The sequence below is a fragment of the Balaenoptera musculus genome, chromosome 10 (genome assembly GCF_009873245.2).
Source record: "Balaenoptera musculus isolate JJ_BM4_2016_0621 chromosome 10, mBalMus1.pri.v3, whole genome shotgun sequence".
Classification (NCBI taxonomy): domain Eukaryota; kingdom Metazoa; phylum Chordata; class Mammalia; order Artiodactyla; family Balaenopteridae; genus Balaenoptera; species Balaenoptera musculus.
This window is the reverse complement of record NC_045794.1, coordinates 37,739,808-37,766,119: the sequence shown is the minus strand read 5'-3', so window position 1 is coordinate 37,766,119 and position 26,312 is coordinate 37,739,808. Positions and strand designations below refer to the sequence as shown.

The 26,312-nt window shown below is 40.1% G+C and overlaps 1 protein-coding gene across 1 annotated transcript in view; it reads right to left on the bottom strand.

Annotated features, from left to right (window-relative positions):
* PCED1B (PC-esterase domain containing 1B) overlaps positions 1–26,312 on the bottom strand; it is a 146,058-nt gene that overhangs the window by 117,691 nt on the left and 2,055 nt on the right. The window contains exon 2 of the mRNA XM_036867294.1: positions 5,462–5,540. The gene's annotated coding sequence lies outside the window, so the exon portion shown is untranslated. The remainder of the gene's footprint in view (positions 1–5,461; positions 5,541–26,312) is intronic.

Genomic DNA, 26,312 nt, shown 5'->3' with positions numbered 1-26,312 from the left:
AAAAGCCACAGAAGATTGGTCCAAAGCCAGAAACCCCTCTCTGGGATTCTCTTTGTCTCTAATCTCTGCCTGTCTCCACAGGCTGGCTTCACTCTGTCTGAGTTCAGAGGTGCTAGTGGAGAGTTTGCAGGGAGAAGAGGACGGGCATGGAGAACAGCATCCCAAACTCACATATCCTCCCCTCCACGACCGAGGGGAAAACCTTCCCAGTGGCTCCCCTTAGAAAAATCCTGGAGAAGGATTCAAATAGTCCTCTTTTGGATCATGTGACCATCTCTCAGAACTGGAATGGTCTTTGTTACCATAAGAAAGAGGAAGGAGTACTGGGCAGAAAATGAAAAATGGCCATTACCGTTCTACATAATGAATAAATGTTTGTAAGATTTACATTTATTTTGTTTAATTTTCATCATCAATTTTGTTTAAAAAAAAAAAACAGCAGTTTAAATAGATTTCCATGGAGAGAATCCCAAAGGATAAAATTATAACCACTGGAAATTAGGTCTTAACTTATTATCCATATTTTTTCCTTTATCCCATTTGTCACTATTTTAATTATATGCTTATTGTATGATCATTTGATCATTTGATAATTGCTTGTCTGCTCGACTGGAATGTAAACTCCATGAGGGCAGGGATATCTTTATTCACCATGATTTCCTCAGCACCTAGAACATTCCTGGCATACAGTTGGCATCCAACACATCCTATGAATGACTGAATGAAGAATCAACTCAACCTTTGCTAGGCAATGTAAGGCAGCACCAGGTGACTCCAAAGTTAGAGAATCATAAGAAACAGCGACAGAAAGAAAGAGGAAATGAGATGAATGCCTGGAATTAGAAGATCCAACTAGGATTTCCCTGGTGGCGCAATGGTTAAGAATCCGCCTGCCAATGCAGGGGACACGGGTTTGATCCCTGGTCTGAGAAGATCCCACATGCCGCGGAGCAACTAAGCCCGTGTGCCACAGCTACTGAACCTGCACTCTAGGGCCCGCGAGCCACAACTACGGAAGCCCGTGTGCCACAACTACTGAAGCCCGTGCACCTAGAGCCCGTGCACCACAACCAAGAGTAGCCCCCGCTCCATACAACTTGAGAAAGCCCGCGCGCAACAACAAAGACCCAATGCGGCCAAAAATAAATAAATAAATAAACAAATAAATTTATAAAAAAGAAAAGAAGACCCAACTAGCCTCACCATTCATGGCCAGCAGGAAATCCACAGAACAGAAACATGGTAATACCAAAGAATAAGGGTCTAATGAGCTAAACGTCAAAAATTTAAGATGGACGTAAAAGAAAAAGTTTCAAAGTTCTAGCTAATTCTGAAAATTTTAAAGTTTACAGAAAAAGTTGACACTTATGTGAAAAACAGAATTTGTTTAAGAAACCTACCACCTATCACTATATTTCTATTTGATCCACTTTTCAGATGGAAATATCATCAAGCCAGACATCCAGAGAGATCTCCTCATTGGTCTGTGTTTAATGGAACTACACACTCATGAAAACACACTGCTTGGGTACTTCACTGGGTTATGCTAAAAATTATGGCCTTTCAAAGACTCTCGATCGCACATGCTCTTGCCCTATGCACACTTTAATAAAACACGACTCTTTGAGCTTCTGTTAATTAAGCTCACAGCTTCCGGTGACCTGGACTTCCCGTGCCTGAGGCCAGGCCATGACACTGGGCTCCCCAGCGTGGTTCTTAACACACAGGGAGAAGCAGATCTGGGGGAGAGGGTGCCATGCAGAGGAGGCTGTGGGCCCTGAAGTGCATTTGCCACGGTGGGGAAATGCCATTCCACCTGGATGAGGGCCAGGGCCCGAGACGCAAAGAAAAAGGTTGGAGGAGGAAGAAAAAAAGCATGCTCTGACAGGAGGAATTTACTTTTTTCTTTAAATTTCTTCTACGAAAGGTGGAGAATGAGAAATTTTGAGGCTGATGGGTGCCCTGTAGGAAACCAAGGCTTCTGTGAGGTCAGGGGAGGTGCCCTTTCATATTGTGATTTATAATAAGAAATATATGTTTGATCCCATCCCTGACACAGGGATCCTCAAACCCTTGTAAATTCTTAAGTGACATGAGCCCTAGGAGCACCTTTATTTCTAATGTGGTGACTCTGGGTGGGCTCCTGGATGGGGGCTGGTCACCAGAAAGACCAAGCCATGAGCAGAAGCTTGGAATTTTTAGCCTGGCCCCCAGTTCTCTAGAGAGGGGAAAGGGGCTAGATAGAAGTGGAGTTAATAATTGATCATGCTACATGAGGAAGTCTCCATAACATAAAAGCCTACTCATATAAAAATAGTAGTCGGTGGGGGGCGGGGGGGGAGAGCTGCCAGGTGGGTAAACACGTGGAGATTAGGGGAGAGTGGCAGCCTCGGGGAGGGCATGGAAAGTCTGCGCTCTTTCCCCACACCTTGCCCTGTGCATCTCTTCCAGCTGGCTGTTCCTGAGTTATATCCTTTTATAATAAACTGGTAATCTAGTGAGTAAAATGTTTCTCTGAGTTCCGTAAGCCACTTTAGCAAATGAATCGAACCCAAGGAGGGGGTAGTTGGAAGCTCCAATCTACAGCCGGTGTGTCAGAAGCCCAGCTGACAACCTGGACCTGTGACTGGTGTCTGAAGAAGAGGAGGCGGTGGCAGGGGGAAGTCTTGTAGGACTGAGCCCTTAGCCTGTGGGATCTGATGCTATCTCCGGGCAAATAGGGTCAGAAGTCAGAACTGAGATGAGTTGTAGGACCCCTAGATGGTGGCTGAGAATTGCTTGGCCGTGTGGGAAACCCCACCCCACGTTGGAATTGGTACTAGAATCATCTTACCCCCCCCCACCCCGCACCGAGAATGGTAATGAGACTCACACAGAGGGGAGGGGGCAGCGAGTGACCCCTGGGACCCCCCAGCAGGAGGTTTCATGCCTCCCCTCAAGGAACTGGGATGACAGTCAGCATGGGCACAGGTGAGTACAGAGCCAGCGGTTTGCTGATGCTTTGTGACTTTGCCTTTCCTCAAACACCCGTCGAGTGGGCTGGCCAGAGCAGTTTCCCATACGAACCCACTTTCCTTCCCACTATGCAACTCTCCCCCGTAAGTTAAGGTATTTTCAACACAAGGAGTACCTAGCAGTTAGACTTAATTCCAAAAACAGGAAAAAATTGTGCAGTAAGGAGAAATGTGAGGAATTTATGCAATGAAACAGTTCTTGACTTTAGAAAGAGAAAATGGAAAGCACCAACTCTTCTACATGGGCAATAAAATGGTCTTTGGGGATTCATGCAGCAAAGCAGAAAGAGCTGACCAGGCATCAAAGCAGTTACCTTGAGCAATGGGTCTGGCACACGCAGCTGGGTGGCTTTCTGTGGTAGGTTACCCTCTGGTCCTGTTTCCCCTTCTGTAAAAGGATACCTAAGTTCTCTTCCAGATTTAATTTTCTAACTCTCATAGTTTTTCAATTAAAAATGAGAAAACTTGCTAACTGCATCATTGTTAGGATATTTTTCTACTCTTTACGGGAAGATATACGTTCCAACATTGACGAGGGCATGAAATGGCTACGAGATTGTACTTGTCACATTAAAGCATCAACTCAGGGTAAGTTCTTTCAAAAGACACCAGTACTTTGTCACTCTTTCAATCACCCATGCTCCACTCACTTTCCCCTTGTGACCTTTATTCTTCCAGAAGCAGTTTTAAAGCTGCTTCTTACTCGAAACTTTTTTAAAGGACCAAAATATTTTTCCTACAAAAATCCGAACAGGATTTACTGAATGACAATTTTGGGTAAAGCATTGACAAAACACATTTTCGAATTCAGTGTCGAGCAACGGTTTCCACCCCCTTTGCAAATAATCATACAAGCATCCCAGGGCATCTCACTTTCCTTTTTCATTCCCAGGTCTCCCTTACCTCAGGCCCTAGGCTCCTCCCACCAGGTCGAGCCCCACCCATTGCACATGCGCAGCACGACACACTTTGCTTCCACCCTCCCATGTCTGTACTGACTGCAGGATAAAGTCTAAAGCCTTGACTCAACCCTGGGACACTTCCTCACTGGTTCACGTCTATCTGAGCAGCCCAGCTATCGTTACTCCCTTACATAGTCCGCGGTCCTGTCTCTGGGAAGATTCTAGGCACGTCCCAGACCCTTCCCACTTTGCTCATTCTCCATACTGACTTGGAACGTCTTCCCTCCTTTTCTCTGGCATTTGAATCCTACCAGTTTTTCAAAACCCAGCGGAGACCCCCCCCCTTCCTCTGTGGAGCTTTCCGAGAACTCTGCATCTTGAAGGGCACTATCCTTATCTTGTACAGTCCGCTGCCTGACAGAGCAAAAATGACCACATTAGACTCGGAAGTATTCCCTCATGGGGCCGCGATTTCCTTCGCAGGGCTGAGTCCACTTTTAGTCAGCACTTAAAAGCTTAAGGGGGGCTTCCCTGGTGGCGCAGTGGTTGAGAATCTGCCTGCCAATGCAGGGGACACGGGCTCGAGCCCTGGTCTGGGAAGATCCAACATGCCGCGGAGCAACTGGGCCCGTGAGCCACAACTACTGAGCCTGCGCGTCTGGAGCCTGTGCTCCGCAACAAGAGAGGCCACGATAGTGAGAGGCCCGCGCACTGCGATGAAGAGTGGCTCCCGCTTGCTGCAACTAGAGAAAGCCCTCGCACAGAAACGAAGACCCAACACAGCCATAAATAAATAAATAAATAAATAAAGAGGATGCATTTAAAAAAAAAAAAAAAAGCTTAAAGGCCCCCTAAAACATGCTCAGGTGAGACAGGAGTCAAAGTACAAAGGTGGCCCCCTGACTAGTCTCGACAGAAGGAGACTGGGAGGTGCAGGGTGAGCCAGCTTCCAGGGAGATGGGGAACCCCACGAAGGGCCAGAGGCACCTTCTTTCACCAGGTGTGGCCTTCTGAGTCCCATCTACTTTTTACCACCTTCTCCCTCCCTCCCTCTCCCAATCTTTTTAGAGTAATTAGAAGGGGATGAGTAAAAGTTGAATTCCTTAAGACCTGGGTTTTTTCTCCAGAGCCTAACACAATTTAACCTTAATCCTTGCCCCAGTGGGTCAAAGTGAACTTTTGACCCAGGTATGAGCAAGGTCTCTGCAAGTAGATGTTTGGCGGAGGCCTGATAACCAAAACATTCAGAAGATGACTCGCCCAGGGTGATAATGAAAGTGATAACATAATTCATTTACATTGACTGAGCACTTACCATGTGGCAGGCCCTCTTGTGTGTACCTTTCATTCATGCATTTAATGCTCGCAACAGTTCTCTAAGTTGGGTATTACTCTCTTCATTTTACAATGAGAAAATCTTTCATTTCCAAAGGTGAGTTGCCTTTCCCCAAGTTATACAGCTAGTGAGTGGCAAAGCTGTTTTTGTTTAGGGGAAGAACCTTAGCTGAACCTGCTTTACCATGAAACCAGAGGAGAGAAACTCACATGTTTACAGGAAGTAGAGTCCTCAACACGTTCCAGACTTCTCATATGGTACCTCTGGGATCTTAGGGCGTCTCATTACCTGAAATATGAAAATGGCATAAGTTTAATTATTCATTTTCCATCACCCTTAATGAGGGGATTAACTGCCGTGTGAAACAAAAGGAAACAGTCTGACCTTCAGGCTGTCAGGAAGTGATAATTAACTAAAACCGCCAGTCAGTGGAAATGGACAAATGAAAGTGTTTCACTGCTCTTGATGCAAATGAGCTGTCAGGGTCACTGATGGAAGTCACATAATGGAGCAGTGACAATGACAAAATAAACATATGCCAAAAATAGACATTTTCTAAATTACAGTTTGTTTACAGATGCTCTTCAGGAGTTTCCAAAGCTCCCCCGACTCACTGCTCTCTTAGGGTTTTGAGTGTGTGTGTGGGTACAGGTTGCAGCGCCCTGGCTTGCTAGGAGGACAGGGGAGGGGAGGCTGTGTGCATGGGGGTGGGAATTGTCAACAAAAATAATCAATACATAATCAATGATAAGAACAGAAAAGAGTTTTATTTGAGCCAAACTGAGGACTAGCCCGGAAGCCCACTTTCCAGATTACTCTGAGAAACTGCTCTGGAGAAGGAGGGTTTTCAGCACAGGTTTATATCTTGTCAGAAAAAAGAACATTAAACAAGTCAGGATTACATTTCTACAGTGTTTCAAAAAAAAAAAAAAAAAAAAACCAGAACGCACACAGTGAGTCAGTATGGCCTTGGCACCTGGGAAAGGAGTCTTATCATCAAAGGAGTACCAGCATTGCATCCCAGGAAGAGGGGCGTTTAATCTTAAGTTTTAGCACGGACATTCTTTACTTCTGGTCAGTGTGCCGTCTTCTTTGGTAATTAAAGCAGATGTGCAATGTATGTTTGATAGGCCACAAATAGGCTGTTTTGGTTTAAAGTTTAAATTAAATCATGTATAAGCCAGAATGACTTCCCCATACCTCAATATGTGACCATTTCTTTTATCAGGGTCCATTCAGTCTCAGATTCGAGAAGCATCAGGCAAGTGGAGACCTGTTCATCTCAGCCCCAGGACCAACTGATTGGTTTTTCATTACTTGGTTGATTGGTTTGACCAAAAGTTACTGTGGGAATGATTCATGGAAGCGTTCTCCTGCACGGGATGTAAACACAGCCTTCTAATCTAGACCTTCGCTATTAAAATGGTCACAGATAGCTGCGAATTACTACTGTTGTGAAACTCATGACTTCATCACGGCTTCTGGCCGAGCAGATGGAGAGCCGCGTTCCAGGCACTGCTGCAGCGCCCGGCTTGTCCCCGGGCTTTAATGAGCACAGTCTGGTAGATGCGACGCAGATGACAGCATGGTATCCTCCTTGCCCCGCTCTGTTCCAGAGTAACACATTTTTCAAAAGACCATCGAGCCTTGAAAGCCTCACACACGCTGCATGATATATAAATATATAACTGCCCCGAATATAGCAAAATGAGTCGCTATTAATAACTCAAAGAGTCATGGAGATTCAGGCAGTCCAGTTCCTCTGCCGAAAGTTAAGAATGTTTGCTCAGTGCTTTGACTTTTTCTTTTTTTAAACTCTGTTCTTGATTTGCTACAGTACATTTCCTATTTAGATACTCCACTGCGTATATGTCAGACTTTATCTGTGACCTTACTAGGACATACCAGAGCATACAGGATGGGAATGAAAAGCCTTTTAAAGCTACTGGGGCTTTCAAAATCGTGCCTAACAAACATTTTCCATTTCTCTCTACCATAGCAACCGTCACCTTTGCCTTATATGCAGAAATTGCTAAGGGGCAAGTGAAAAAACTCCCTAAGTTACTTACTTGATTATAATATTGTACTGTTAACTGTTTCTTGAACGTTTACTATGTCCAGACACAGTGTTTCTATACATTGCTAAGCTTTGCATCAACCCTACAAGGTAGGTGTTATTCCTACTTCACAAACCAAGGCTCAGAAATTAATTAACTGCCCTGAGCTGACATGCAAGTGAGTCTCAGGGCTGGAATTCAAATTCAAGGCTCCTTGGCTTGAGCCATATGAAACTGCCAGTTGTCAACCATTTCTGACCAACACTGGTGATTTTATGGTTCAACCTACTACTCCAGGGTGTTGGCCCTGAAAGGAAACCTAGAAGCTCCTTCTGACATCACCATTCATTTTATCAGAAAATTTTCCAATGCAGTACTGGGAGGAGGAGGAGGGGAATTGGTCAAATGATCTATTTTTTTCCCACCAACTATTATTACCATCACAAATAGAGACATAATATAAAACTGCATCAAAAAAAAATGGCAAAGCCTGTCAAAAACTCTCTATTCTACTCACATTCCTGGATACATTCTATCTGAAAATCTCTACATGTAATCATGCTCATCAGACTTTTCCAAGCACTGAAATGATTTCTAGTATTTAAAAGCTAATGATGTTAAGATATAATTTTGATAGACCACACATTTTAGTGAGCAGGTAGGCTATGAGTCTATAACACATATACATCAAAAGGATAATTTGGCAAGAGCAATTTAGTTTCTTGGGAATTACCTGAAAGTCAATAGCATAGTGGCTTAGATAGGAGCTATTGTCTATGACAAATTATGTCTCTGCATTCTCTTAAAAATGGTGCAAAATAAACCCAACTCTTTAATTCACAGTTTTCTCCATTGATATAGTTAGAATGGGAAATATTAAGGTGGCTAATAGTAATTATTGCATTTAATATGTGATGGCGACTGAAGAGTAAACTGTTAAATGCATAATTGGGACGGTTTAGTGTCACAAGTTTGGCTCAAAAGGTAAATAATAAAGAAAGGGTCAATGAGTCTTAGACTGAGATTTCAGTCAGGGGAAGAATCTCATTTTACTGAAAAGGAGACTGAGACAGAAGAAAGCCAAATAAATGACAGAGCCATTCAACTCATTGGTGATACCTCAGTGACTAGCATTCAGTTCTCTTGACTTCTGAGTTAATGTTTTCCCTCCCTAAAATCATAGTCTGGCTTCATGTAATATTTCATTTCTCCTTATCTACATTTCTTTTCCTTGAAGACACCTGGAATGAATAATAAGAGGTGTGCCTAACAAATTAATACATTAAAATGAACTCAATATCCTGGGTGATTATATTTTAAGATGGGATAAACTAGATTCTTTAGATTTGTTGAAACAAGATGATCAAATAACTTTAAAAGTAAATTCCTATGGATCTATTACCAGAATCCAAAGTCTGATTGGCCTTTCTCAGGGTCAGAAAAGATTTCCTTTCTATCTGACCCTTTCCGGACTCTCTGTTTACCTCTTGTATGGGAGGCATCCGATTTGAGATACTGGAGGATTTCACATGACTCAAGTTTCTGACTCAATATTATGAATAGAAATCTGAACCATCACAAAGTTTACGACAGCTTTACCATATTACTTGTGAACCAAATGACACAACCAAAGGGGAGAAATACCCTAAATAAGAGAATACCTAATATCCTTTTAGTATAATGATAAACATACAGAGAAAGAAAAGGAAAATAAGTATATTAATAGACGCATGGATGATTCAGCTGGTTTCTACATTAACAATGACTCATTCTGTAAAAATTGGCATGTTTATAAAATAAATCATATTATTGTACCAGAAAAGACAAGCACATAATATGCTAGAGAACCAAACATGCTCACAAAATAGTTTTCTTTTATTTCCATATATGACTTTCTTGAGTGTTTTGAATATTACTCTGGCCTTTAATGACATAGAAAAGGGGAATAAAATGTTAATGATTGTTAGAAAAAGCAGTCTTTTATGCATGCAAATCGTTTTTCTAAAAGAGTATTTATGAATAGTACTGGATTCAAGTGTTTCTATTAATAATCCTTCATTGGCCTTAGGTCAAGTCTGTGAGAATGGCTCCTTATCCAAGGAAGGAGTGGAACATTGCACAGTGTAGCCCTTCCTTTGGAGCCACTGGGTTTATGCACTGACACCTGCATTGATGAAAATGTGCTGAATGTCCTCATTGGAAAGTCAGCTTTATGACTGGCAGGTAATGGATGCGGGCTTGTGGATTTACAGGCCGATGAGTTGGGAGTGCCCAGAAGGAACAGGAGGTTTTGCTGGCTCAGAAAATCCCTTTCAGATGCCTAAATTGGCTCCTTTAATCACGACCTTGTGACTATGGCTGGGCCACCTCTAAGTCTTCTTTTCCTGGGCTATGTAAAGGCTAATACTGCTTTCCCGTCTTTCTCATGCTCTTCAAAGCTTTCTAGTAGGGCTCACGGAAGTCTAAGGACATGTGGAAGTCCAGATGGAGTAGCAGAAGGGAAAAGCAAAATTTCTGAAAAGGTAATATCTGAATATTAGTTCCGACATTCTAAAAACATTCGAGAGAGGTGGAGAAAGAATATTCGTTCAATTTATGTATATGACATGTATCCATCCAAATGAACGCTATAGGTGTCAGCCAGTGTCCTTAGGTGCTAAGTATGCAAATATGGTGGGGACGTAATCCCTATTCTCAGGCACTTACAATTTGATAGAAGAGTTTTACGTGTGTGGGCACGCGGCGCAGAGTGTGGGAGGATAGGGAAAGGTTTCTGTGTAATGATAAGTAGCCCTTTTAGGCAGAGAGAATGGTTAGCTACTGAGATAATAGAAGGTGCTCCGGGAAGATTCCGGAAATATATTCCAACCAATGCCCAAAATGATACCGGGAATTGTTATTCCTTAGTGCCTACTGTTGCCTTCTCACTGCACTGCTTTTCTAAAATATTACTGGAAAAGTCAGACAATTTGATAGTGGGAAAGTTTTTCAGATCGTGTTCTTTCCTCACAGGAGAGAGAGGGGCCACAGCAAAGCAGGGTGCCTGGGGAGAAGGGATCCGTCAAGAGATTGCTGGTTGCTAGGAGTCCAATCTCACTCGAATTAACTCAAATTAAAAAGAGGAGTTAACTGTAAAGATAAAACCGGCAACCTTACAGACATCCAGAGGCAGGAAACAAAGTCCAGCTGGACTTCATAGAGACCTAAGCTGGGAACTAGAATTTCACTGGGTCTCTTATTCTCTGATTCTCTGTCTCTGTCTCTCTCTCTCTCTCTCTCTTTTTTTTTTTTAACTCTTTCTCTTTTGACTCTTCTCCTTGATTTTTAAGCATATCTAATATCTTCCCTCTAAAGACTTGGCTTCCTCTGATTATTCATAATTTGGCTTTCAAGCAACTTTGGTTGTACTTGACTTTGGCGTGCACTGGCGCCAACCTCAGCCCAGACTGGACGTGGGCTCTGAGAGGGAGTCCACAACCATCCTTTGTCGTTTCTGTCATTTGGCTCAAATTCTTGAGAGAGTCTAATCGTCCTTGTCCATGAGTCTGCTCCTGGTCTATTCAGACTGGGGCGAGGTGGACATGGGGTGGGGTCAGGGCCACTTAGGCCTGTCCTTTACAGCACAGGCTGTGAACAGCAGGAATCCTCAGAGACAGGAACTGGGGAGGAGACACACAAGTGTCCCAAAGCATGTCAACCACTACTCCAGACCAAACGTTTTCTCCTCACAGTGTGGCAGTGGGCAAGCCTCGCTTGCAGAGGGGCAGGACCTTGTCTGCTATGGCACAAAACCGAGTAGCACTGTGTTTGGAGCATGGATGAAAATGTGGTTTCTGAGTCTCCATCCCTTTTCTCCCTCTGCTATAAATTTAACAGAAAGTAAACTGCTGCTTCAACGGTGCCACTGCCATCTCTGTGAATGGGGCCAAGAGAATCTTTGGGTAAACAGAGGAGACAGAGCTACATACTGAGGTTCTTTTCATCCATTCATTCATTCAGTTAGCTAACCTTAGTAATCACCTGTTCTGTTCTGCCTTCTGCTAGAAGAGTAGGAGAGCCTTATATACTCCAAGAGTTTATTTTATTAATGGCTCTTTGGGGTATGTGTTTGTTGACTTTCCACTGAATACAATCTAGATATCACCAGTGAGAAGTTCCCAAAATACTCTTGGAAACCATTGTACCTAAAAATTTCTAAAAGCAGAGTATTAATAAATACAGATACATAAACAATGTTTATTTCTGGTTCTGAAAACTGAGTTCAGTCCAGTACCTGGAAAGAAAAACTAAGCAGAAAGACTAAAATAAACATAATATAATCCATCTCGCTTCCCCTTCCTCACTCCTGCCTGGCTTTAATGTGAGCTTCCAGCTGGGAGGAAACTTACTATGTTTGCTACAGGCAGATATTTATGTCTGTTTTGAGTTTTAAAAATCTAGATTAAGAGCTGTAAAAAGAAGGAAGAGGGTGATCATTTAAGAAGTTGTAATTAAACTGTGTATTTTGAGGGATGTATTTTCCATACCCACACTTATCTTTATAGACAGATGAGTTATTTTAGGTATTTCTAGTTGATACAGATAGTTGAAGACCTGAACTAGGCAACAGGGGACTTGGGTTCAGTGTAAGGTGTGTAAATGTGGGCAAGTCTCTTTCCTTCCATGATCCCCACTTCTTTGTCTTTTTGGCTTATCCATCAAGTCATTAACAGTATCAACTGAGAGCTGAACATTAATGCTCTTTGAAAACTGGAGAACACCATTCAGTAAGTGTTTGAATTTGACTGAGTAAATTCAGGACTTTATTGAAAAATCAGTATTACTGCTTGACCTCGATACTAAAGTTGTCTTACCCAAACTTACAGTCTACTTTTGGTGATTATTTAATCAAAATTCTATCTCGAATATATTTAAACCAGCATACTTAACTCACACAGTGGCTGCGTTGCAAGTTTATTTTTGAAAAAATATGCAGGAAGGAATAAAAAACACTGAAAAGGGTAAGTATATGGGTATTTATAAATTACTATTGACTGTACAAAACAATAAATGTAATTTTTTTTGTAGAGTAAAATCTATGTGGAACTAAAATGCAAAACAGGAAGAACAGAAAAGTCAGGAAGGGTAAACAGTTTAAAAGTTTTAAGGGTCTGATAATATCAGAGGAGTGGTAAAATAATAATTGGTATAATTCTGTAATCAATCAAGGATATGTGTTGTATTCTCTAGGATAACTACTATCAGAACAAGAAACTAATGTATTATTTGTAAGATATTAGAATAAAAACATTAAATAATTTAAAATTTTTGAATAATCTAAAAGAGGCAGAAAAAGGGGAAAAGGAACATAAAACAAAAAGAAAAAAGGAATATAAAAGGGAAGAGCCTAATAAAAAATGAAAAATAAAATTTTATCTGGAAAGCTAGTTATGTCAGAGTTTATACTGAATGTAAATGAACTAAATTTGAAGTAAAAGACTATGATTGTCAGACTAGATTGAAAAAACACCCATATGCTTTAAATATAATAATAATGTTTAATGTAAAAGAAAAGACAAATAACACCAAGCAAAAACTAACAACGAAAAAAGCTTGTGTAACTCTATCAATATCAGGCAATGTGAACTTTAAGATAAGAAACATTATTAGAGATAAAGACAGACAGTTTATAATTGTAAATGGGGCTATCCAATAGGAAGATATTACACCTTCTCTATGCACTCAGTAGCATTGCTTCAAAATAAATCAAACCAAAATGGACAGAACAAAAAGGGAAAATGTTCAAATGAACATCACAGTGGGAGGCATTAACATATCTTTCTCAATAGCTGGTAGGACAAGCCAAAAATAAAAAATCAGTAAGGATATAGAAGATATTAACAGTACAATTAGCAAGCCTGATCTAGTTGCCATGCATGTAAAATTGCACCTATTAATGACCAATTCATATTCGTTTCAAATGTACATGGAACATTTATTAAAATCAATATATTGTAATATAAAGTCTCAACAATTTCAAAATGTTGACATATTTAAGAATATCTTCAGTGACCACCATGGAATTGAAGTAGAGATCAATAATGAAAATAGAAAAAAACCAACTGCTAAAAATTAAACAATACACTCTAAATAATCCATGGGATGAAGAAGAAAATAGAAAATATTTTAAACTGAATAATTAAAAATACATTTCAAAGCTTATGGGAAGAATTAAAATGATGCTTAGAAGGAAATATATAGCCTTAAAAGCATATAGTAGAAAAGAAAAAAGTCTTAAAATCAATGATTTAAGTATTAATCTCAAGAAACTAGAAAAAGAGCAGCAATCAAACCTAAGGAAATAAATGATAGAGACAAAAACTGAAATCAAGGTAATAATAATCCAACATATAATAGAAAAAAATCAACAAATCCAAAAACTGGCTTTGAAAAGATTAACAAAATTAATAAAACCAAGACTGAAAAAGAAAAGTAGAAAACCCACAAATCAGCAACAACAGCAATAAAAGGGAGGATATCACTATTGATTGCACAATAAAAGTATTCCAAAAACAACTTTATGCAGATAAACTTGACAATTTGCATGAAATAGACAAATTTGTTGAAAAACACACCTTACCAAAGCTGATAGAAGAAGAAACAGAAAATACGAATAGTTCTGTGTATGTTTTAAAAATTTGAACCCATTATTTAAAATCCATTCCCCAAAGAAAAGTCTAGGCCCAGAGAGCTTATCAATGAATTTTCCAAAAATTTAAGGAAAAATAACACATGTAATTCTTCATGAAGACAGAAACAGAAGCAGAACTTCCAGACTTTTAAAAAATGAAAACAGCATGAACTTGATTTTAAAACTCTGACAAGCATTCTGAGAAAATTGCAAACCCATCTTTCTCATAAACATTATTTAAAAATTCTTAACAGAATACTAGGAAATCAAATCCAGTGATATAGTAAACTGAAGACGGTTTAGTCTAGGTGGGCAAGCAGGTTTAACATTCAAATATCATAAACTCAGTTAACCACATTCATAAAAAGGAGTAAAATCACACGATCATATCAAATGCAGAAAAAGTATTTGATAAAGTCAACATTTACTTGTGATGAAAACTTTTAGCCAAGTAAGAATAGAACTGCCTTAATGTGATAAAGAATATTTACAAATTACCCACAGCAAACATCATTTTCACTGAAAATGAAACTTTCACTGAAACCTTCTCCCTAATATTGGGACTGGGTCAAGAATGGCCATATTGTAACTGGAGGTCTAACCGGGGCAAAAGGCAAGAGGAAGAAATAAAAGTCATGGAGATTGAAAAAGAAGAAATAAAACTGTCATTTCCAGACAGTATGATCATGCACATAGAAAACTTCTAAAAAATCTATAGACAAATTCTTAGAATTAATAAGAGAATGTAAGAAGGACGCTGGATATAAAGTCAATATATAACAAAAATTAGTTGCTATAGACTGTTTGTGTTCCCTCCAAAATTCATATTTTGAAATCCTAACCCCAAAGGTGAGGGTATTAGGAGATGGGGCCTGTGGGCTCTGCCCTCATGAATGGGATTAGCACTCTTACAACAGAATCTCCAGAGGGATCCCTAACCCCTTCCACAGTGTGAGAACACAGGGAAAAGCCACTGTATATGTATGAAGAAGATGGCCCTCACCAGACACCAAATCTGCTGGCACCTTGATCTTGGACTTTTCAGCTTCCAGAATTGTGAGATATAAATTTATGTTGTCTATAAGCCACTGAGTTTATGGTATTTTGTTATAGCAGTCTGAGCTGATTATGACATGAGTCATAGTTGTATATACTGGCAATAAACAAATAGAAAATAAAACATTTATAATAGCATCCCAAAACTCAAACCCTTAGAAATAAATCTCATTAAAGATGTACAGGACCTCTAAACTAAAAATTACAAAATATTATCGAGAAAAAATAAAGGAGAGCCAAATAAATGGACTTGTTATGGAATAGATGACTCAATATTGTAAAGATATAAGTTCTCTCCAAATTATTACGTACTTCTATGTACTGTCAACCAAAATCCAAACCGTGGGATATTTTTCCCAGAAATGTACAAATCAATTCTAAAATTCATATGGAAATGCAAAAGGCCAAAAATAGCCAAGGTATTCTTGAAAAGAACAAATGTGAAGGATGTATACTATATCAGGAACTATTAATATAAAGCTAAACTGTGTGATACTAGTACATGACCAGATAACTGTCCAATGGAACAGCCCCACACATATATGATCACATGATTTATGACAAAATGACCATGCAATTCAGTAAGGGAAAAAGGTGGTCTTTTCAAAAAATTGTGCTGGGTCAATTGGATATCCATATGGGGAAAAAATGTCTATTGACTTCTACCTCACTTTACACACAAGAATCAATTCCAGGTGTGTCAGTCCTTTCGGGCTGCTATAACAAAAATACCATAAACTTTGGCGTCTGGTGAGGGCCTGCTGCCTCATTCATGGATGGTGTCTTGTTGCTATGACCTCACATGGCAAAGAGGATAGGGATCTCTCCGGAGCCTAAGCATCTCCCAATGCCCCACATCTTAATACCATTACCTTGGGGGTTGAGATTTCAACATATGAGTTTGGGGCAGAACACAGATATTCAGACCATAGCAAGATTGGATTGGAGAAATAAATTGAAAGATAAAACAATAAAGCTTTTAGAGGGAAGCATCTTCATGACCTTGGACTAGGCAATGCTTTTTAAAATAAGAAATAAAAAAGAAGGAAAATAAAAAAAAAATTGTGATAAACTTGACCATATTAAAACTAAGAACTTATTTTCACCCAAAGTGAGTAAAACAGCAAACTACAGGGTGGGATAAAATGTTAAACATATATATTTATACACACTTAGGTAATATATATGATAAAAAACACAAATCCAGAATTCTTAGAAAGCTCCTACAAACCAATAAGATAAAGATGGACAGTTCAACAGCAAAATGGGCAAAAGACTTATAAAAGAGGATATGTAAATGGCCAATAAACATATGAAAAATTGCCCCTGAGTTTATTAGTCATCAGGGAAATGTAAATTAAAGGCACAATGAAATATTAAGACCTACCCACCAAAATGGTTAAGATGAAAATGATGGAGAATAGTAAGTGTTGATAAAGATGTGGAGGAATAGGAATTCTCATAAACCACTTGTGGGAGAATACTTTGGTACAACCACTTTGGAAAACTGGCAGTTACTGCTAAAGTTGCATATGTGCATAACCTGTGATCCAGTGAACACATTTCCAGGTTATACCCAACAGAATTTTGTGCAGATGTTTATCCAAAGACATGTATTAGAATGTTCATGGCAACAGTACTTGTAATAGGCAAAAATTGGAAACTACCCGTAAGTCCATCAAAAATAAAATGGTTAAATAGTGATATAGTCACACAGTGGAATACTACATAGCTGTGAGAATAATCTACTACTACATGCAAAAATATGGATGAAACTCTCAAGCATAGAGTTGAGCAACAGAAGCCAGACGAGAAGAGTATATATTTCATGTATACAATGTATCAGAACAGGCAGAACTAATCCAGCTGTCATGGGACTGGTTATCGTTGGGCATTTAGAGACTGGAAGGGAACATGGGACCTAGTGGGTGCCGGCAAATGTTCTGTTCCTCGATTTGGGGGACTTTGCCCTTGTTTTGTTAATCCTCTTCTGTACGTGCTACATGATTCTTATCTCATGACTGTCTTTGCCGGAACATTTTTTTTTTTCCTTCAAAATGGTTGGACAGAGCTCAACTTCTGCTTATGTAATTATTCAGTTTACTTTCAATATGCATATTTACCATTATGTTTTATTGAGGTTCTGCAAAATGCCTGCTTCTCAGGATTATTTCTGGAGGCTGACTTTTTTTTCTCCAGGTAGCTCCGCAGCTTTCTGAGAACTCTTTCTGATGAGTTCTGTGTTCTTTGTCCATCTGCCTCTCTTCTGATCACCATTCTGCCTTATTTATTGTTGTTCTGCCTTTGCTACTCTGTTACTGTACTGATGAAGAAAGAGGGAGAGATTATCTTTAATAGGAAGAGTAATTTTCTGATTGGGGCAGAGTCATGATGTCATTGTATTTCTTGTGTAATTTAAGATTTCACTGATTAACTGCTTGGCATATTCTGCCCAGGGATGACAGTGCCGTGTCCAGCCAACCTGAATATGTGGACTTGTTGGCAGACATACCTCTCCTGTGGCAATGGATTTGTCATGCTTGATACCACTAATCATTAAACTCATCAAACTAACTACTCTTCTCTTCTATTTCGCACTCAGTAAATTTGTTTGTGATTATAAACTTGGCTTCCCAAAGCTTTCTTATAGGCAGAAACTATGATTAGGACCATATCAAGTTCTGATCCACTTGATTTTTGCTTTAAATTCACAGGTAGGTATTCTTTTGGTTTATATTATAAATCTTTCTCCACACAACAAATTGACTCTGGGACATCAAAAATATCAAGCTTGGACCTGCCAACCTGGGCTGTGTTGATGCTTTCAAGGTAGTCCATCTGGAGAGCCCACCATCCAGCTTTCCCCCCCAGACACACCCTACAAACAAGCAAACAAACACATTTGATACTCATTGTGTCACTGTTATTCTGCTTATGAAAATAGAACTAAGGTGCTCAGTGCCAGCAAAGGAGATTTAGGAAAGAGGAGTTCAGATGTCCAACAGTTCTAATAAATATAACTGAGTAAATAAAAAATTCCACATTGAGATAAATGTGGACAGCTGCCACAATAGCATGTTTTTCCATCATCCTGCTGTTTCTGTAAAGTAGGAAATGTCAGTGAGCTGACTCATCCTGCAGCAACTTGTTCAGATTGGCACCTGACCTCTTCTACATAACTGCTTCCAAGGAAAGCTTCCTTAGTTTCCTACCATGCATTTCTATCACAGTGCAAGAGGGAAGCAGCAGCATGTCAAAACTGCTCTCCAGAGAGAGTGATTATTATTATTTTTTTATTTTGGTTTTCCCTGTAGTTCAAAACCCCTTTGGGTACCCTCCAGTGTGTATTGACATTGCCAGTCATCTCTGCTAACTAAAGGTCTTCACCCAGGATGTTCCCCACAACCTGCCAGCTTCAATTCCCCTGGGGCTTTGGGCAGCCCAGGCAATGCAGACTGGCGGCTCATTCCCATCTGCAGCAGCTGAGAGTACCATGGAGGGTAGTAAGGCAGGGCTGAGCGAACAACGGGTTCTTCAAACGAGGACCAAATGAAGACCTGTTGTGCTCTGGTACAGCCAGGCTCAGGGGAGCCACATAATTAGTACAAACATCACCTCTCCAGATCTGTTTATTTTGTACACAAACCTAGCTTTGGTTCCATTAGGTTCAACAAACATTTGTTAAACATCTGTGCTGTGTCAGATCACATCCAAGGCACAAGGGTAATAAGGCTGAACAACACATGAACAGGATTCACTGTAATACTCTTTTACAGCTTTATAGTTCCCAAAGCACTTTTCACATGTCTCATCTCCATCAGCCTCGTGAACTCACATAGAGCCTACATGGGTACTGCATTTCCATTTCACAATTGGGAGACTTCAGAGTCTGAAAGACCAGGTCAACTTCCCTAAGGTCACAGAGTTAGTAAATGTAAGTTCTGGCGCCAGAACCCAGAGATATGATTCTTTATTCAATGCTCAATTTTACCACATTGCCCTTTTTTTTTTTATACATTGCCATTTGGCATACAATTAGAGGATGTTTCAGACCCTTTGCACATGTCAGGAGAGAGATACTACTTTCCTTGCTTGTAATTCTCCATTGTGAATGCCGTGGATAAAATGAGCCAGAAGGATTCATATTATTGTTGCTTAATTCTGAGAGTTCATTTTCATCTCTGACTATTCAAATAGTTTCTCCTGAATTATGTTTTTATTTGTATCCAAATCACTCTGTTGAATCAGCTACTTGGTCAACCAAGAAATGGTTGACCTAAAATTAGAAAAAGTGAGTAAGACCTACAGTTCTGCTTGTATTGGAATTTTCAGTGCCCAAAGTACATATTTTCTGTTGCAAATATTTTAGCTCTTGGTTATATCCAATTTGAAATTGAATTATATACTGTCTTATATCCTGTAATTATTCTAATAACACTACAAATTCCTAGAGGAGGGCAACCATATCATGGGTCTGGGAGTGTGGCCAGAACTAACAATATTTGCTGAACGGAATTTAAATTATGGCTGACCCTTCTACTCCGTAATGGGAAGCATTAGAGTTAATGGTTGAGCATGAGATCAGAGCGAGGCAGACTTGGGTGACAGATATGGTTCTACCACTAATCTTGGGCAAGTTATATAAATCAACTAAGCCCCACTGCCCTCATTAGAAGATGGGGATGTTAATGGCCATCTCTTAGGACCCTTGTAAGAATTAAATGAGAAGCCTGGCAGATGGTGAGAACGAATGTTGGGTCTTATTATCAATCCCACTTCCTTGGATCTTTCCAGAGGTCCTTCTGCCTTCCCCCATTTGAATACAATGTTTCTTTTCAGGAGCACAGACTGAAAGGTCAGAGTTCCAGAGTCAATTACTCACGGAGCATTCACCAGAGAGGGCCTTGGATTTGCTGAAAATAATTGAATTAGTATTTGCAACAGTGCTGGTTATATAATAGAGTGTTTATTATTTTCTCTCTCAATTTTATGTTACTCTATTTTGTGTAAATGTTGACTAGCAAATAATGATTGCTTCCAATCAGATAGTTCCTTGAATAATCAAGTATCACCTTAACAAAGGTATGATAAATTAATTACTGCTACAGGAAATCATATTTTTTAAAGGACATAAAACTGGAGTCTGAATGCTTCATCTAGTTCTCTAAACTGGGTTTGTTACAAATTATCCGTATTTTTCAGAGAGAAAATTAGCCCCAGTTTTGAGAGATATAACAGCATTTAAGAATTCAAATAGACGATCCCTTCAGGCTAATAATAAGCAAAGTGAAAATTAGAGCACCTACCATTTATGACCAGTCATAAATGGAACCATAATGCTAGACGCATGGCTTTAAGACTGAATTTTATAAAGCAAATTGTCATCTGCTTATTTCATTCCTAAGGCTGAGAATTCGGAGTATTTTTTAAAAACAAAGAAAGAAAAGAAAGGTCTGCTTGTTTCTCTTGTTACATAATTATGACAAAGAGAAAACCATCCTTTTGCAACATTCTCAGTTTCCTCACAACAATGGATTTATTCTTCCAGCAAAAATAAATTTACCAGTAAGATTATAAATGGCATTCTCTGATTCTTTACAGTTTTTCTGTATCTTCCACTTTCCCTACAAGGAATGCATAGTACTTTTAGGATTAGGAAAAAAGGTTTTTAGTTGTTCCTTTTTTGTTGTTTCTCATTGAAAAACCAATGGTGGTATGGGGCAGGGGACCATGCTCCTTACAAAGGCTGGTCTAAAAATGTTTTGTGAGAGGGAAGGATTCACAACTGCTGGGAGTTGATCCCAACCAAGGATGTTGAGTTGCAAACCTGGGAATATGGACAGTTGGCCAACAAGAAATATGTGAGTGACTATATGTGCCTCATTCTAGTAAGACTTGTGAGTTACAGTAGCCCTTGTGTATTGCTAAAGTTCTCAGGCTAAAGAATAGTGCCCGGAACATAGCAGATGCTCAGAAAATATTTGCCAAATAAATGACAGTTGTGCTAAGAGGGGACAGCAATTATTATCTCAAACCAGGGGAAATCAGAGTCACTTCCTGCCTGAGAAGCCAGAAGAGGGTTTGTTCTCTAAAACTAGAGTTGCTGAATATTAAGTAATAATCACAATAAAGGAGAAACACTGATGCACGTGACTTAGTCGTCGGTTACTTTAAACAATGATAAGTTGTCTCTGTGATTTTTCTTATCACAAAAGCATTGCAGAAAAATAGAAAATGCAGATAAGAGAAGAAAAATTTTAAAACCACTGTTATGATAGGTATATATTCTTTCAGATTATCTTTGATGCATACATATAATTAATATACATATGTATTTTCTTTTACAAAAATTGGAAGAGCACTTTTTTGGTAATTTTTTGTTATGTCACCAGATATTTCTCTGCCACATTATTTTTAATGACAATATGGCACAACGACGGATGCATGCACAGTCATTTATTCACCCACATCCCTGTTGCACATTAAGGATACACTTTTATTTTTTCCTCTGAGAAATGATGCTGACCCTTCATGATCGAATACTTAATAAATTAAAGTGATGTCTCTACTATAGACAACTTGTCCTCAGTTGCTTTTCCTGAAGCAGCCATGAGACTGACATCATTGGGGAGAAAGAGGAGGAGTTTGTGTCTGCCCGGTGCAACGATAACTGACCCAGAGGAAGGAACTAAACCCAGATCGGCTCTAACTGGTTAGTACCTGTGCTCTAATCGTCTGTCTTCCTGGGGCCTGGGCAACAGGAGACAGGTTGTGATCAGAAAATCAGATTCATTTTTTGAGGTTAAAAGGAATTTAAGAAACCATTAATTGTCATATCCTTAATTGATTCTTGGGTACTATGGAGAGATGAAAGCAGTTTTGCCCAAGACTAGAACTTAGATGTCTTTAGCTCAGAAGACTGCTAGGTTTCTATAATCACACAGGGGCTTGATACTTTCATAATTGAAGACTCTGGACAAATGGGACTTCCGGCCTCAAGGCTGACAACGGCAGGGGCAGATGCCCCACGTCTAAGCTCAAGTGCAACTAACCCAACTATGCAAGACTTTCAAAGGGATGATCCGAACTGGTTCTACAACCTTTAGCCAAAAAAACTCATCCAAACCTTGAAAACATTATGCTAAGTGAAAGAAGCCAGGCACAAAAGGCCACATCTTGTATGATTCCATTTATATGAAATGTTCAGAATAAGCAAATCCATAGGGACAGAAGGTAAATTAGTGGTTGCCAGGGGCTGGGAGGAGGGGAACTGGGAGTGACTGCTTAATGGGTCCAGGGCTTCTTTCGGGAAGTGATGAAATTATTCCAGAGTTAGATCGTGGTGATGGTTGCACGACATTAACCACTGAAGAGTATACTTTCAAATGGTCAAAACAGTGAATTTTGTTTACGTGAATTTTATTTCAGCTAAATTAAAAAGAACAACAGCAAAGATCCTATCCAGTCCGTGTCCATGAAGACAGGAGACAGAAAGAGCAGATGGGTGAATGGTGATTGCTTGAAGAGTTGCCCCACTGTGGGCTCTCCCTGGGTACTTCTTGCATGCTCCGTCTCCACTCCCTGCCCCATTTCTAGCCTATGGAGCTTCCAAAGAATCCAGCCACATGCCACCTGGAGTTAAGAGAGCACAGGGGCTGGAGCTCAAGTCTCCATACGGCCAGAGACATAGTACTGGGTTCGAGATCTGGTTCTACCTTAAATCTTGGGCAATTTACAAAACCCAGCTGGAACAGGTCAAAAATCTGTTGCAGGAGTGGAGTGCAATTCCAGAGCTGGTGAGCAACGTTATGTTTTCTGCGGGCCTAGGCTGCAGTCACATTGCAAAAACCCTACCAAGAGTGCTGCCCCCAGAGTGGGCTCTCAGCAGAAAGCTTCTGCGTGCAATAATCAGGCTCCTGCAGAGCTAGATACTCCTGTGAGCTGTCCCTGAAGAACACCCGATGTGTTCCAAGGTTAAAAAAAGAGACAATTTACATGAAAAGATGCTCAACATCACTAATTATTAGAGAAATGAAAATCAAAACTACAAGGAGGTACCACCTCACACTGGTCAGAATGGCCATCATCAAAAAGACTACAAATAATAAATGCTGAAGATGGTGTGGAGAAAAGGAAACCCTTCTACACTGTTGGTTGGAATGTAAATTGGTGCACCCACTATGGAAAATAGTATGAAGGTTCCCTAAGAAACTAAAAATAGAGTTGCCATATGATCCAGCAATTCCACTCTTGGGCATATATCTGGAGAGAAATATAATTCAAAAAGATACATGCGGGCTTCCCTGGTAGCACAGTGGTTAAGAATCTGCCTGCCAATGCAGGGTACACGGGTTCGAGCCCTGGTCCCAGAAGATCCCACATGCCGCGGAGCAACTAAGCCCGTGCGCCACAACTACTGAGCCTGGCTCTAGAGCCTGAGTGCCACAACTACTGAGCCCACGTGCCACAACTACTGAAGCCTGCATGCCTAGAGCCTGTGCTCCACAAGAGAAGCTACCGCAATGAGAAGCCCGCGCACCACGACGAAGAGTAGCCCCCGCTCGCCACAAGTAGAGAAAGCCCGCATGCAGCAACAAAGACCCAACACAGCCAAAGATAAATAAATAAAATTATTAAAAAAAAAAAGATACATGCACCCCAGTGTTCATAGGAGCACTATTTACAATAGCCAAGATATGGAAGCAACCCAAGTCCCCATCAACAGATGATTGGCTTAAGAAGATGTGGCATACACACACACACACACACACACACACACACACACACAATGGAATATTACTCAGCCATAAAAAAGAATGAAATAATGCTATTTGTAGCAACATGGATGGACCTAGATATTATCATACTAAGTGAAGTAAGACAGAAAGAGAAAGACAAACACCATATGATATCATTTATACGTGGAATCTAAAATATGACACAAAAGAACTTATCTGTGAAACAGAAACAGACTCACAGACATAGAGAACAGATTTATGGTTGCTAAAGGGGAGGGAGGTGGGGAGGGATGGACTGGGAGTTTGGAGTTAGCAGATGCAAGCTATCAATATTATATATAGAATGGATACACAACAAGGTCCTACAGTATACCACAGGGAGCTATATTCAATATCCTGTGATAGACCATAACGGAAAAGAAAGAAAAAGTGTATATATATATGTATAACTGAGTCACTTTGCTGTACAGAAGAAATTAACACAACATTGTAAATCAACTATACTTGAATAAAACAAAATTTTAAAAAAAGAGGCAACTTTAGATTGGTGTCCCAACTACACTTGATTACAGGAGGCGTGCTAGAATCAAATGAGACACAGAATGTGAAAGCCCCTCATAGCATATAAAGTGCTATTAAAGTGTTCATTATTAGTAAAAATGACTCCAAATCATCAAACTAGTGCTGTAACAATTTCTTGTCTCATATACCTAATTCCTTACATCTTTGATTACAACCTGAGAAATTCTGGAAATCATAGGGCTAGAAAATGCCCTGGGATTTCATCTAGTCAAATCCCTGCCCCCAGGCAGGAGTTACTTCCAATCCCAGCCAGACACTCAAAGGACCACACATGCCTAAGCACACTAGATTCAGAATCACATCAAGTGTCAATTAACTTTCTCCTATCCGTTGGAGTCATTACTGAATGGTCAAAAAAACCAATAGATTATGCCATGTGGAAAAGACCAGAGAAATATCTATGTGTCCTATTTTAAACTCCTGAGAAGGCAACTCAACCATCTGTCTTGGCAACCCATTGCAGGCTGGAACTACCCTGTCAAAAACGTCTCTCTTCTGTTTAATCTAAATCCTTCAAGTGGCGCTTCAAGCTAATTTTGTCCCATTCCATTTTCAGATAATTTGGAACACAGTTGTTTACCATCTGGGTTATAGGATTATACAATGTCACAGGGTTTTGGTGAGCCGTAAACAAAATAATGCATGTAAAACACAGAGCTCAGATCTGGCACATAATAGCCCAATACATATTTATTTATTATTACCATCATTATATTTACTAGGACTCTTGCAGTCACACGTGACATCAACACAACTCAAAATAATTTAAGCAAAGGAGGAGCAGGAGGAAGAGGAGGAGGAGGGGAGGGGGAGAAGAAGAAGAAAAAGAAAAAGGATGCGGGGTGGAGAATGTAATTAGAAAGGAAGTAAAATTGTGCAGTGGCCTTCAGGCACTGTGGGATCCAGGACTCAAATAATGTTCGCAGGGCTCGTCTTTTCCTCTCTTCTGTTTTTCAGAAAAGCTTTTTGAAGTATAAAGAGCAGGAGGGCAATGAGCAGATTCAGGTCAGGTGAGCCTAGAATAGGTTCTCCCTTCAGCAGCTGATTCATCAAAAATTCCTTCAATGACAAGCAAGTGTCAAGCAGGGTTCTAGAAGCTAAGAAAAGAGCAGTGTCCAAGACATAACATTTTACTCTTGTGGAATATACCTTCGAGTGGGAAGAGTGGATCTGGTAGAAGAAGGGGAAGGGATGCCAGAAAGATATAAAGTTATCCTCCACAAAGTAAGGTCTCAACTTAATACCATTATTACGGTCAACTCTTAGCTTTCTCTTCACCAAGCCAAGTAAACCCATCCCTTTCAAAACTCTTTTCCCCTTGGCAAATGTGCAGAATCCCAAAAATCAGGTCTCTAAATAGATAAATAAACTTGCCTGTGGATTTGAGTGCATGTAGTTTATTTAGGTTGTGTAATCTTTGCATAATATTTCTAAGATCTGCCTTCAGCCCTAATAACATAACATTACCATTCTGTTTCCATTTTTGAAAGTCACTTAAAAAAAATTAATTAATTAATTTTATTTTTGGCTGTGTTGGGTCCTCGATGCTGCGCGAGGGCTTTCTTTTAGTTGTGGCGAGCGGGGGCTACTCTCTGTTGCGGTGCGTGGGTTTCTCATTACAGTGACCTCCTTGTTGCGGAGCACGGGCTCTAAGGCGCACGGGCTTCCGTAGTTGTGGCCTGCGGGCTCCAGAGCGCAGGCTCAGTAGTTGTGGCGCACGGGCTTAGCTGCTCCGCGGCATGTGGGATCTTCCCAGACTAGGGCTCAAACTCGTGACCCCTGCATTGGCAGGCGGATTCTTAACCATTGCACCACCAGGGAAGCCCCTAGGGAAGCCCCTAGGGAAGCCCCTGAAGGTCACTTTTCTTTTTAGACTATTTTCCTTTTAAATACAGGTCTTTCTCCCACGTTCATGTTTTCCTTTGAATAGGATGTTAGTTACTTAGTAAAATACTGC